Below are 13,548 nucleotides of genomic sequence, written 5' to 3' on the forward strand. Positions count from 1 at the left end.
AAACCCCTAATATATATTTGAAAACCCAAAACCATATTACAATTATGTCGTGAAATTTTTTACAAAATATGCCTTTAGTTGGAACTAACAATGAGGGAAGGAGTATATTCCTTAAATTGAGTAGATGATGGAGATAAATCACCAACACAAGCCCCAAATTGATCACCTTAGTGAAACCCTAGCGTTTCTTTACCCAAAAGCCTTATAGAGGATTAGAGAGTGTTTTCTATGAGTTAATGAATATAATAATAGAGAAAGTAACCTCCCAAGTGTGTTAAAAGTCGTGGGGCCTTAGTAGGTTAAGTGGGGAAATATCCAGATTTCTCTCACTTAAACTGTATAAAATTCCTATCGGGGGGTACGTCAACCCGTACTAGTTGTACCCTCTAATATGAGTTTTACCCACCACTCGTACCCTAGATTTCCCCTTTGTACCCAAAACTATCCAAGTTACGGCTTAACCAAACCAAGCCATACCCAAAGCATATGACCCATACCTTTGTCCCGTATCTATTCCAGAATAGAATCAAAGAGGATTGAACACTATCCACCATAAAAGTCCATGGTACGAATCGTACCCTATATTATGGCTCATGGTAAGCAACTCGTACTCTAATCTAACTTATTTTTCCAAGTCTAAGATTAAGTGAAGAAATGAACGAAACACAATAACCCATACCCACTAATACAACTCATACCACTCAAGTTGTATCCATTTAAAAAACAAATTCAACCCACCACCCAACACTGGTCAGCATACGACCAATCCATATGAACCATACCCCAATATATGACTGGTACCCCTTATTAGTATCTTGTTAAGAAACCAGAATCCAGGAAATTTTCTAAGGGTTAAAAACCCAGGGTGTTATATAATCTCATTTCAAAAAAAGGGGGAACGATTACATGATAACTGTTGAACCACTGTAAATCCCCTATATATCTCTTCTTTTTCTGACAAGAAGTGGTTGTAGAAATAATTAAGTATTGGAAACAAAAATAAAAAATTAGTGAATAAGAAAACTTGTTTCTTTCTTCACATTAACAACAACACCAACACAAAGTCATTTAGTTTGTGATTTAAACTTCATTTCCTAGTGATTCAAAGATTGACTTGGGAAAATTTTTTCAGTAGCAAAATCAACAATTTCTGTTGCAATATATCAAGGTACACAATCTAATGTTGCTCTATTTTACTTTCAGCTCTAGTATTATTTTCTAGGATTTTGTGTTTCTTAAAAGAGTGGACAGGTTAGTCAACTTTATCTTTGGGAATCTAAAAAGTGTATCTTTGTTGGCCCTTTTTACCGTTGGATCCTTTAAAGATTTTCAAAAACTCTTATGAGAATATTGCTAAACTATTGAGTTTTGTTCAAATCCAAACATCAAATGAAATAAGACTAATTCATTTATTTTTGGTTGATGTGAGCCAAAATGGCTTGTTCGACTTTATTCTGGATTGGGGTTGGGACCCAATGCATTTTATTAGTCATCCTCTATAAATTGCAAAAATAAGAAAATGGTGATTCCCAAACTATACCTACACTATGAAGATAATGCAGTCGCTTCCAAATGCAGTAACCCAACAAAGGTTAGGGTTGAGTCCCAAGGGAATACGTAGAATCGTGTCTCTCAACTATTGTAATCAACGGGAAGAACTGGAAAAGTAAAAGGGGGATTTTGAGTAGTAGTATCAACCAAGTGGAAAATATAAACTTCGAATTTAATCAGTCGTAGGTGAACACTAGGATTGTGTTCCCCTTGGCTTCTCAACTCCGTAGGCTTATCCTGCTTTATTGAACCAACCCGATGCCTTGTATGCAAAATTGATAACTTATGTACCTTCTATATTTTGTGGATGAGCAAATGGATTTCACCCTTTACCGTTTGAGTCTCAGGATGTTACCTTACTAACCCTTATCTTGATCTGAATTAACTATTACCTATTGAGTCTCTAGTTATTGGATGAAATCTAACCATCTTACATAGATAATACCTAATTGAGTGGATCGACAATTAAACTCCAAATTACTATTGTCATTATCTTTTCCTAGTCACTAATCCTCTTTTGAGTAAGTAGCAATAATCTAAGTGGGATCCTAGTGTTTGCAACCACTGAGATAACTATTAAAGTGAAGATAATGTAACACTTGCATGGATATCGGTTCAGACAACAATAGCACTTCCCCTACTTCATCAATCCACCAGGGTTTCCACAACCCTAGCTAAGGGGGTTTTAGCCGCTCATGCTTGTGAATTAATCAACAAAATTCATGATTATAATCATAAGATGAAATCACAATAATCACATGTAAAAACTAAAATCATAACTGAATTAATCAACCAAAATCAAGATAAGAGAATTCCAAGGCTAAACTTGAATCTCGAAATCAAAATATGTTTATAAGTATCAAGAGTACATAATTTCTACTAAAAACACACATAATAGGTATTTATAGTACATGAGGAGACCCTAAAATCAAAACCCAGATAAAATAGGAGAAAAAAGGGTCGGTGGCTATATGTTGTCTCCACATGCAGCCTGGCCTTGGGCGCATGTGGTATATGTGGCTTGAGGATGGGTATATGTGGTGATCGTATGTGCCCAGACCAAAATTTCCTACAGCTTAGCTCTCAGGATTTTGGACTTCTAACATATGCTTTGCCCACATACAGTCCACATGTGCTATATGCGATCTGCATGTTGACTTAGCAAGTCTTGAAATTTATTTTTCAAGTCCTTTCACTCTCTGGATCTTCAATTGTTCACTTCTAGAACTTACCTTAGTCTCGTACATACCACATATGCTAAATGTAGTCCCCATGTAGATATAGGTGTGTCATGCCTTTCCAAACCTGTAACCATGCTTCAAATCTTCAACTTTCATTGCATGCTTTGGTCATGAACAATTTGAAAACTGTCACAAAAATCTAATTGGTCACATAAGTAGCCAAAAATACCATTTTCACCTTTTTTTCACAACTTAGTATCCAAACCATAGTTTCCTATAAAACATACCCAAAATGCATCATATATAACAAAACAACCTAAGAAGCTCGAATATTTTTATAGTTTAAGCATCAAAAGTGCTATATTTATATAGCACATAAACAACCTCAACTTAGAACTTTTGTATGTCCTCAGGCAACAAAAGAAAAGAAAACAAAACAAAACAAAAAAAGACACGACGCTTAACTAGGGGAATCTAATCCATTTAAGGAAGTCAATCAACACTTTATGCTTAAACCATAATACCCCCTCCTATATCACTTTTCAAAACCAAGTATATATAAATATGAAGCACACTAATGTGACATAATTGGATCAAGGTATGGAACTGCATTAGCAACAGACAACTATGCATATGTACAAGTTACACTACTCAAAACAATAAGCAGCTAGCAATATGACTCAAGTGTTTTCAAAACAAAGAATTCGTACTCACTCATATTCAATAATACATGTCAATGCAGGGACATTCAAGAGACATTCACACTCATAAGATAAGTTCTAATCAATGTGCATTAAATACCACAAGGTTGCCCTTATTTTCTTTACTTTAGCATTCAGACCGTCAAGTTAGGTTCATTATAGGACTTTTCTCATCTTGTAATGTAGGCTTGGGGGATGGTGTGGTAAATATGGAAATATTAAGTGACTAAGCCTCCTTGGCACTACACTAACCTTGGGGTCTCACTTATTAGCCAACTTTTTTTTTATTCAACCCTTATTTGTCTCTTTTTATTATTATTTCTTTTTTACTTTTTTAGAATTTTCTTTTATTTTTATTTTAAGTTTATTTTTCTATAATACCCAACTCTACTAATATTTTCTCTTATTTTACCCTTCTACATTCCCACTTTACACTACACACCCATATGATAGCCATCCTTAACTTAGGCATTTTTCTGAGTTGAGGTGCACAATGTCTAAGATGGACCATGTAACACCCCAAAAATATGTCCCGAGGCATCACACGGTGCTAAAGACTATGAGTAGCACCAAGATAACCCTATAAGCCTTCTATAAGTTTTGAAACTCAAAACATGGACAATCTAGGCTTGAGATAACACTGAAATATTGAGTACTGTCTGAGTTGAACCTAATTTAACTAACATAATGTCTGAAAGTATTTAACTTAAAAGTATAGAAAATCAACACTTGAAATATGAAATGTAACTAACAGTCGGACAAGCCTCTACTTCTACTAGATAGAGAGCCATTTGGACAGACCCCTAGTTGACTCAAACTGAACTGAAAATAACTGATCAAATACTGTAATAAGATAAAAATTTGAATAACTGGGTCCTTAAACTATAAGGACTCACCAACTGTCGGGATGTATATAGGATGCTCATGGTCAATCCCACTGCTAGAACTGAGCATCTAAACCTATATTATTAAATAATGTAGCACATAGACGTATATGCGGATCAGTTCTTTTTGGAATGTACTAAGCAGATGGGGGTGAATGCATAAGCAAGAAAACATTCAATATTCATACAAAACTTTCTAAGGATGCATGCTAAGTGTAAATGGCTCACCTTGGGTCGAATAAGATGTGTACTGAGAAATAATAAAACATGAGTATGTAAAACATAGATATTCTTTGTGAGCCATAACACTTAGTTCTAAAAGTTGTACTTTTACTCTTTCTATTGGGAGTTTCTCCTAACTAACATAAACTATGTGAGCCATCATGGAGTCTAATGTCTTACCCATATTAGGGAGAGTTGTTCTACCCTTTCCATTAGAATAGAACCTTATCTTAAGTGATCACTGACTTATCACACTATGGGCACTCAAACCTATGGTGGCATGTAGTTTTAGGGAATGAGACCTTTGGAATCATACCAAACTCGATGCTAAATACTACTCCCATACTTATCGCTCAGACTTTAGAAAATCAACCTTAAAATACCACAAGGGTTTTTAAGGAAAACTAGTTATGCTTCTCTTTGCTTTAAATCATAAACTATATGAATAATGTGGATTCCTTATCTTAGTTTAGGATCAAACATCAATTCTTTCTTAAATGTAAATAACTTATAAAAGAGGCTTAAGATCATGGTCTTCTTGAAATCTCAAAACTTATTCTTGGGTTTAAAGCATATGTTCTTAAATTTTTTCAAAATTTCCATTATAAAAAATCATTCACAACAATCATCTTAAAATTATTTAACAATCTCAATTCACGATAAAGAAGTGCAATACATGACATAAATCTTAAAATCAAAGCATTAATAGATGAGATAAACATGCACTCCAATACTTAAACCACTTGTAAACTCATAAAGTCAAAATAAAATAGTTTGGGTATGAACCCTAATTTGCAAATCATGAAATCTTAAGTTAAAAGTAAGTTTTGGACACAAGGATGAAAGATTATCCTTACTCATAACCCCACGTACCATATTAAGTTAATTTGATAAAGAAACTTGACTTGGATTCCTATTGATGTTCTTGAAGGCTTCTTTTTGAAGTTCTTGAACTCAGAAACTTAGATTCTTGATTATCTTGAAGAGGGTGTGATGAAGCTTTGGATTTCTTGGAGTAAAATTAGGGTTTCTTAGAGAGATATTTGATGAATGTTGAGTGTGATTTTCTTAGAATAACATCTAATCTTCTATTTTTATGACTCGGGTAGGGGCAAATGGCCTAACTGCCCTTCTAGGTATTAAGTCTCAACTGAAATATCATTTATGGGCTTAGCACTATGCGATGACTATCTCACCGCTATTACTAATGCGACATGGGATAATCATGCTGAGCTGCTTGAAATGCAATCCAAACACGGCTCAAACCTCATCCTAAAGTTCTAAAACTTCCCCGAGACATGCTCCTTACACCCCTAAACATGAATCAACTCAAAAACCATCATCTCAGAGCTCGGAAGGTCAACTTAAAAGTCCTTGAAATTAAGAGGTCCAAAATGAGACTAAGTCCCCAGCACTTAGTTTTATTTTCCTATTATAAGAGTCTTAAGTAAGTACAAAGGGTTGAGCTAAACTAGATATGTTTTGGGTATTACAAACCAGGGACAAAATAGGTTCATTGTAACATAAATGGGAAGGTGAAAGGTGTAACAAAGAAAATAGGCTATAAGGTTCAAAACAGGGATCAAGGTATACTAGTTCACATAGGAAAGGTCATTTAGGCTAAAAGTGGACTAAAATAAAAAATGGTCTATAATTGTTTCCTAACCGACTATCCTTCAACCTAGGCAAGACTAACCAGGCGAGTACTAACCAGGCGAATTCTGAATTCAACACATAAAGGAAACCATGTAGCATCTCATAAACAAATGACACATAGTCAATATTACAAGCTACTACTTATCTGGTTCATGCAATTATTAGCAAGTGATTATCATGTCCCTAATCCTAATGCCATAACACGATCCATAATATTCACATATATATACATTCACATGGTTCAATATCATTTTTCTCAAAAATTAATAAAAACATGACAACTACCCTAAATAATTAAAAATCTCTTAATTACACAGCAACACAACACAATACAAAACAAAACACAATACGAACACAATTTTACCTAGATATGATGATTCTACAACCATACCATGATTGACAGGAAAAGAAGCATGACAAAAAAAAGTTATGTTAGCTATGGTAGACCCAACCCCAACTAAAAATACGTATTGTCCCCAATGCACAAAAATAATATAAAACCAAGGGAAGTAAGAACATGCCTAGGATGTACTAAGTGTCTATGTCATGAGCATCTCCAAATGAGGGCATATCAATTGGCAAAGGTGGTGGTGGTAGCGGTGCACTACTATAAAAAGAATCCACTATTATCGTTGCACGCCTATGCCTATCAACATTAACAAAATCTATCAAATTATGTTTTGCTTTTTTAAAGGCCTGGTTATGGCATATTAGGATCTTGCAAATCTCCTATGTGACCTTTCTTGGCTGCAACTACCAGGATCTCCTCATCATTCTCTGCAAAGAAATCAAAATATTTGGGTGCATGCATAGGTGATATGTAAACCACTAGGTGTATGACTGAAAGAGTGGATGCTACATGGCTCTCTATAAGATATTATAGCTCTGATTGTAATATATCCATCTCCTTCCTCATCTGGGCTAGATACGACATCTCTGTATCTAAAAATCAGGCTGTAACCAGTCTCTCAAACTTATCAAGGCATGCCTATAAATAAGTACATAGTTCAAATAGGATATCTTTTTATACGGCCTCCCATCTAGCCTCTGCTATCTCAAATCTAGTCAGAACCCCTGAATGTATTTGCTCATAAAGATTAGTCATCTCGATCTCAACAACCTGCAATCAAACATTAGTGGCCCTTGGACTATCCACTAAGCTATACAAGAACTCTCAAGATATAGTAATTATACTTGTAGCAGTATGTGTAGTGGATGGGAAAGTAGGATTTAAAAATATGCCAAGCGGCTCTGAGGTCGATGTCGGGGTTGATAAAGAAGTGACTAGTGCCCCTCGCTCTGAATACTTAAATCTGGGTCCTCTCTCAGCTCCCCTATATCATGATTAACAATAACTCCCACATAAGCTCCATGTCCATTACTAGACACTGTGGAAATTAATGGACCCTAAATCTGGGCTCAAGGTACTTCAAAAGTCTTACTAGATCTCCTACGAAAAATTAAGCATGCCAAATCCTTGATAATCTTTATCTATGTAGTGGTTGTCCCACGTACCTTCTCATCTACCCCTAATATCTTAAGTACATCGACCTTATCAAATAACCTCTAAATCAAGTAGGGGAATGGTAGATTCATCATTTCCCTAATTGCTCTATTATAGATCTTATGCTGGAGGATGGATGCAAAATTAATAGCATATCCAACCATCAAACTAGCAACCAGAGCTACTCCCTTCCAAATTAATACATTATATTAAATAGTATGAAATAGTTGATATTAGATAAGAAACCACCAAAACTGAGCATCAAAGGTCAACAAATCATCCTTTATCATACCATGACCCTCGATCCATGGGGTCTCATCACCTAAAGGTGAAATATTATTAGCTATCTACCTAGCCATCTCAACTCTCACTCATTTATGATTAGCCTCCCACATAATATGTTTATCATATGATACTCTCAGTCTATAGTCACACTATGTTGTGGATATGAAAGTGATATAATCTGGATGATAAATGATCCAACAGATAGTCTCTGCTGAAAGATCAATCCTGACCCCTTTCAAAAAGGTCTGATTGAGTTATGGTTGCTCCATGTGTCTCATCGGGATTGGAGATATACACATCAAAAGAACTACTATAGAATGGTATGATGTATAAAACTCGCATACTATAGTCAAGCTCGACTCAGCCTAGATAGATCAGTCCAATGCTACTCATAAATAAGCCTCTTGACCCTACCTGCCTCTAAAATATGACTGTCTATACCAAATATCTCCCACATCCTTGATACACACCACCTTAAATTTTCCTCCTCAAGAGATGCCCTAAGGCATGTGGTGGTGAAGGACTCTACCTCTGTTGTATTAGTTCCTCATAGGTAGCCGGATCTATACCTTCCTCAGACTGGGGTACATCTAACTGCAATACATGTATGGTGGCATCCTCTTTAGATTGGGGTACCAATGATGACTCCTCCTGCCTTGCAGCCTCAGATGAATCCTAGGACCCCTCCTCAGATGCTACTTTCTGTGTATCTGACTTAGAATCTATGCATCCTTCTCATCATGATCACTCAGTGAAGGAGAATATAGAGGTGAATCTTATGCTTACTTCATCTTCAGCTAGGCTAGATTTGCCCAGATAACCTCGATAGCTTGTGTGGCCTCAGTTCGAGACCTGGGTCTTGTAAAAATTGGTCGAATCCCCTACTGTGACTGCTTAAGTAGAAATTATCCTATCGTCCTCATTAAAATAGTCTTATCTATCAGGTGCTTCTATCCTCCAGTTAACCTGAGTATCACACTACCTATAACCTCTCTACGTAGTACAACTGGGTACTCCATCACTAAACCATTACGCTCGGGGGACTTATCCCGTCTCCTTAATGTCTCTACCTTCATTTTCTAAGCATCTTTTGGTGCCATATGTACCTAAAAATATAGTCGTTAGTTTCCAACAAAAATGAGGGATTGCAAAAGCTGAAGAAAAACTTAAAATTTGAAAACTTCGAATTTTCCCTCAATTTTCACACCCCTATAACCTATTTGAAGTCCCTACAAGTCCAATGTGAACACACGTATCAATAATCATGATTTTCAAAGACAAATAACATGCCCAACCTTTGGGATTTCTCTACCCATTTAAGTTCAACTGTTGGTTGGTGCCTAGCCTTAGAATTTAATTCAAAACAAGTCTCTACATTAAGATTTTAGGCTACTTCAAAGATACTACATAAAATCATGATAGATTCTATATATTTTGCATGGAATTACACTTATCAACTTGTTTATTTAGTAAATAAATCAATATATAACCATTTGGATCTGAGAAAGTTACCTCTTTTATGATAATTTAGAAGTAAACAATGAAGAAATCGAGAAAAACCCAAGTTTGAAATTGTTTTTAGTGTGTTAGGACTAGTTGGTACCTCAAATAAGTGTTAATATAGCCTTTATTTAAGTGCGGGATTTTTTTGTATTTTAAGAGAAAAGTTTGAATTTAAAGAGAAAAGTGAAGTTTTGAGGATTTGAATGAGTTAGAATATGGCTAAAGATGTTTAAATAAGGATAGGGGGTTGTTTTAGGTCTTAATTATGTACTGGTGGGCCCAAGATTTTAATCAAAATTTAGGCCCACAAGTTACCTACTCATGACACCCACATGTGCCTGTTATATACGGCTAGCCATAAGGCGCATATGCCACATGCGGCCCGCATATGTAGGGCACATGTGGGCCAAAATGTTTTGCCCGCTTTCCTACATTCTGTACATGGTATTTTGATATTTTTCCAGCTACTTATGGTCCCATAACTTAGATTTACATTCCCTGAAGTATGATTATATACCTAAGTCCACAAGTTTCTATTATCATCCTAAAAAATGTCATCTTTTTAACTTAATGCTTACTTTACCTGGCCTGTGTGGGACTTGTGACTATGATGGGTTGGGTTGTCCACACCATCCCCTTACCTGAAAATTTATGGATGTATCAATTTTATTATATTTCGGTTAAGTCCATGAGGTAAAAAACTACAAAATAAAAACAACAAAAAGTGAACACTAAACTAGTGCTTTACCTCTCACCCAGTGCTTAATTTAATGTAGCGACATGATATGGCTATGTTAGTACTCAGACGTCACCAACAAGTCGATGGATTGCCTCCTATGGAATGCTTGATTTAACTTCATAGCAAGACGTGGGTACCTTTATTACTCAGAATTCATAAAGATACCCATAAGAGTACCCTCTAGGGTCATCAATAAAATCTATCATCGATACCACTCTCATATCGGTAGGCTATTTCATTGATTTTCATATGTTGAATATTGCCTTCTCACGATTGACTATGAATTTAAGCTCTCCTTTCTCCATGTTAACCATCACTCTACCTGTGGCCATAAATGGTCTCTCTAATATTTAGGCATTTTAGTGTCAACCTCACAGTCCATAATGGCAAAGTCACTCGGAAAGATAAAGTTAACAACCCCCACAATCATATCAAACAAAATACCCATAGGTTTGTTCATCATATTATTAGCTATCAATAGCTGCATTGAAGTCAGTTCTAGAGTGTTCAAGCCTAATTGCTTGAATATATCCAATGACATCAAATTTATGCTGGCTCCTAAGTCACATAAGGCTCTGGTGAATTGAGATGACCCAGTAGTACATGGTATAGTGAATGCTCTGGGATCAACCTTTTTATAGGCCAAAGACCTAGTAATAACTATACTACAGTAGTGCAAGCCATCAACATCCTCAATCATTGTTTCTTAACATCCTCATTCATCACTCCTTTCTTTTTTGTAACTAATTTCTTCATGAACCTAACATATCTAGGCATCTGCTCCAATACCTCAATAAGAGAAATATTCAAGATCAACTCTCTTAGCATCTCTATAAATTATTTGAATTTTTCTTTGTCTTATTTCTGCTTTAGCTGCTAAGGAAAATATAGGGGTGATCTTGAAATATGTCTTATTTCCTGCTCAACAATCTAACCCTTACCTCTTTCCTCAGCAACTATATCATCACTGCCTATTGCTTTTTCTGACTCCATAATAGGTGTTTCATTAATAACAGCCTCATCATGCCTTCGTACTTCTACAACAGGTAATGAGGGATCCATAGTAATCATAGTGAAACACCTTGGCTTTTGACCATTAGAAAAATTCTTAATGTTGAGATCACTGGACAACATACGACTTTTGGATGCTAGTCATATAATTTGATATGATTTAGGGTCCCTTACTCGTATGTTAATCTATGTTGTTTGGTTGGTTTCTATCCAAGGGAAGATTGAGCATCTTACTAGTATTATATTAGGGCATGAGTGGTATGTTGTTAAGTCATATAATACCTATATCCAATCTAGATAATTCTAATCGAGGTATGGTTCAAAGGGTACTGGTCGTATGCTAAGATATAAGTTGGTCCTTGTGTGGTCATATGTTGGTTGGTATTGAGGTCCAAGATGATGCCTAGGATATGAGATACGGGTACTACTTGTATCCTAGGGTATAGTTTAGGGGGTATGGTCGTACCCTCCTGCAACCATGTTTCAGCTTTTAAGTTGAGGGTATTCTAGACATTTCCCAGCCCAAAACCATTAAGTACCCGCATCTTAAAATATGTTGTGGCCTTTGATAACACATTATTGAAATATCAAAACATCAAAATCCTCTCTGAACTCTCTCTTGAAGAGTAGGGATAGGGTTCTTCAAATGTGTTCAACTAGAGGCTAAAGATTCAAGTTTCTTCCCTGAATCTTCTTGAATAAGGCATGTGACTCTTCCCTCATTTTTAGTTCATAAATATTATTTATTTTAAAGTGTGATTATGATTCTTAAATGGTGTTTTTGGAAGCCAAAATTGAGAGTTTTGTTGCATATGGTTTAGTATTATTTACTCTTTGTTTAACTTGTGCTTATACATATTTTTGGTGATGGTTTACACATGTAGGTTCTTGGTAATTATGGTTTTTACCTTTATTTTTGTTTTGATAATAGTATGCCCTCGAGCTGTTTGTGAAAATGCCTAAAAGAATAAACTAGTCATGGGTTAATGATAATTTGAACTAAGGCATTGGCCTAATGTATTTTAATGATTGGTATATGGTTTTGTGAAGGTTGTATAGTGATTTAAATGGTAACCTTGATGGTTTAAATTTGCCAAATGGGTTTAAGTCCTTAAATATTAACTTTATTTATGTCTTTGTTAGACAATGGGTTTGAATCCCTAAAATTGCGATTGAACAAGTGCCTTTGTTAGATGATATATTTGAGTCCCAAAGTCAAAGACATAATTGGTTAATTGATATGGTAATGGCATATAGTACGCTTGCAAGTTAAATTGGTATGATGATACTGAAAAAGTGCCTTGTGTAAATAATTGGCTTTATGGTTATGTGTGTGAAATTGTGGTTTTATATTGGTATTTAAAGAAGGATGTGTAGTCGAGTTGTGAAAGTGGAGTTCGAAAGACTAATATTAGAAACCGCACTAGCCAATGCGGGTGTCTTATAACGGTTGGTCTGAGTCTCTCGAAAGAACATATAAAGGAAGGTTCGAGTCCCTTTTACTACATGTATTGGTGCTTAAGTCACCTTGATTATGATAGGAGGTTTGAGTCCACTATTAGGCATACATGTTTTTGTATATTCTCTAGTTCGTGCAGCTATACGTACTAGGGCCTTTCCAGCTAGGGGAGAGCTGGGCCCATAAAGCTTGTGGGTGCCTTGTTCTATGATGGTCATGATACAGAACCTAGGTTAATGTTTTTGAAGTTCATACAAATCTTGTTGCCTATCCTGGCATGGTATATATATATGTAGTGCATCGGCTATATGCTTTGGTTGATTGGTTTTAAACTTTTGGCACTATTTTATCCTTATCCCTGAGTTACATAATAGTGCTTCAATCGCTAACTGTCTTAAATGTTGTATCCTCATGTGATGCAGGTGTTGGTCATACTACACCTTCCTTCTCAGTGATTGGACTCGAGAACAACTTCTGTTGACATGAAGTGATAAGCTTCCATACTTTGAAAGGCTCTATTTCTAGTTTTAGTTTCTTATGTTTTCATTGGTTTAGTTTTGGAATTTGGTTTTGGCTATAGTCAGGGGCATATCCTAATCGGACGCTGTTTTTATTTTGGATAGAGGCTTTGTGAAACTACTATGGGTTGGTATAGATAGTGTCAGTAATGGTTTCATCCTTGGTAATGGTATTGGTATTGGGGCTGATACTTTAGGACAGTATTTGATTTGTGATTGTTCCATTTTATTATTGTATAAACATGGACTTGGTTATTATTTTTGTTATGTTATGGTTGTTGGCTTGGTATTGGATGGTTTGAGTTGTTCGGGTTGGTCTTGGTCATAAACCTAC

Source organism: Capsicum annuum, chromosome 6 (genome assembly GCF_002878395.1).
Source record: "Capsicum annuum cultivar UCD-10X-F1 chromosome 6, UCD10Xv1.1, whole genome shotgun sequence".
Lineage (NCBI taxonomy): Eukaryota > Viridiplantae > Streptophyta > Magnoliopsida > Solanales > Solanaceae > Capsicum > Capsicum annuum.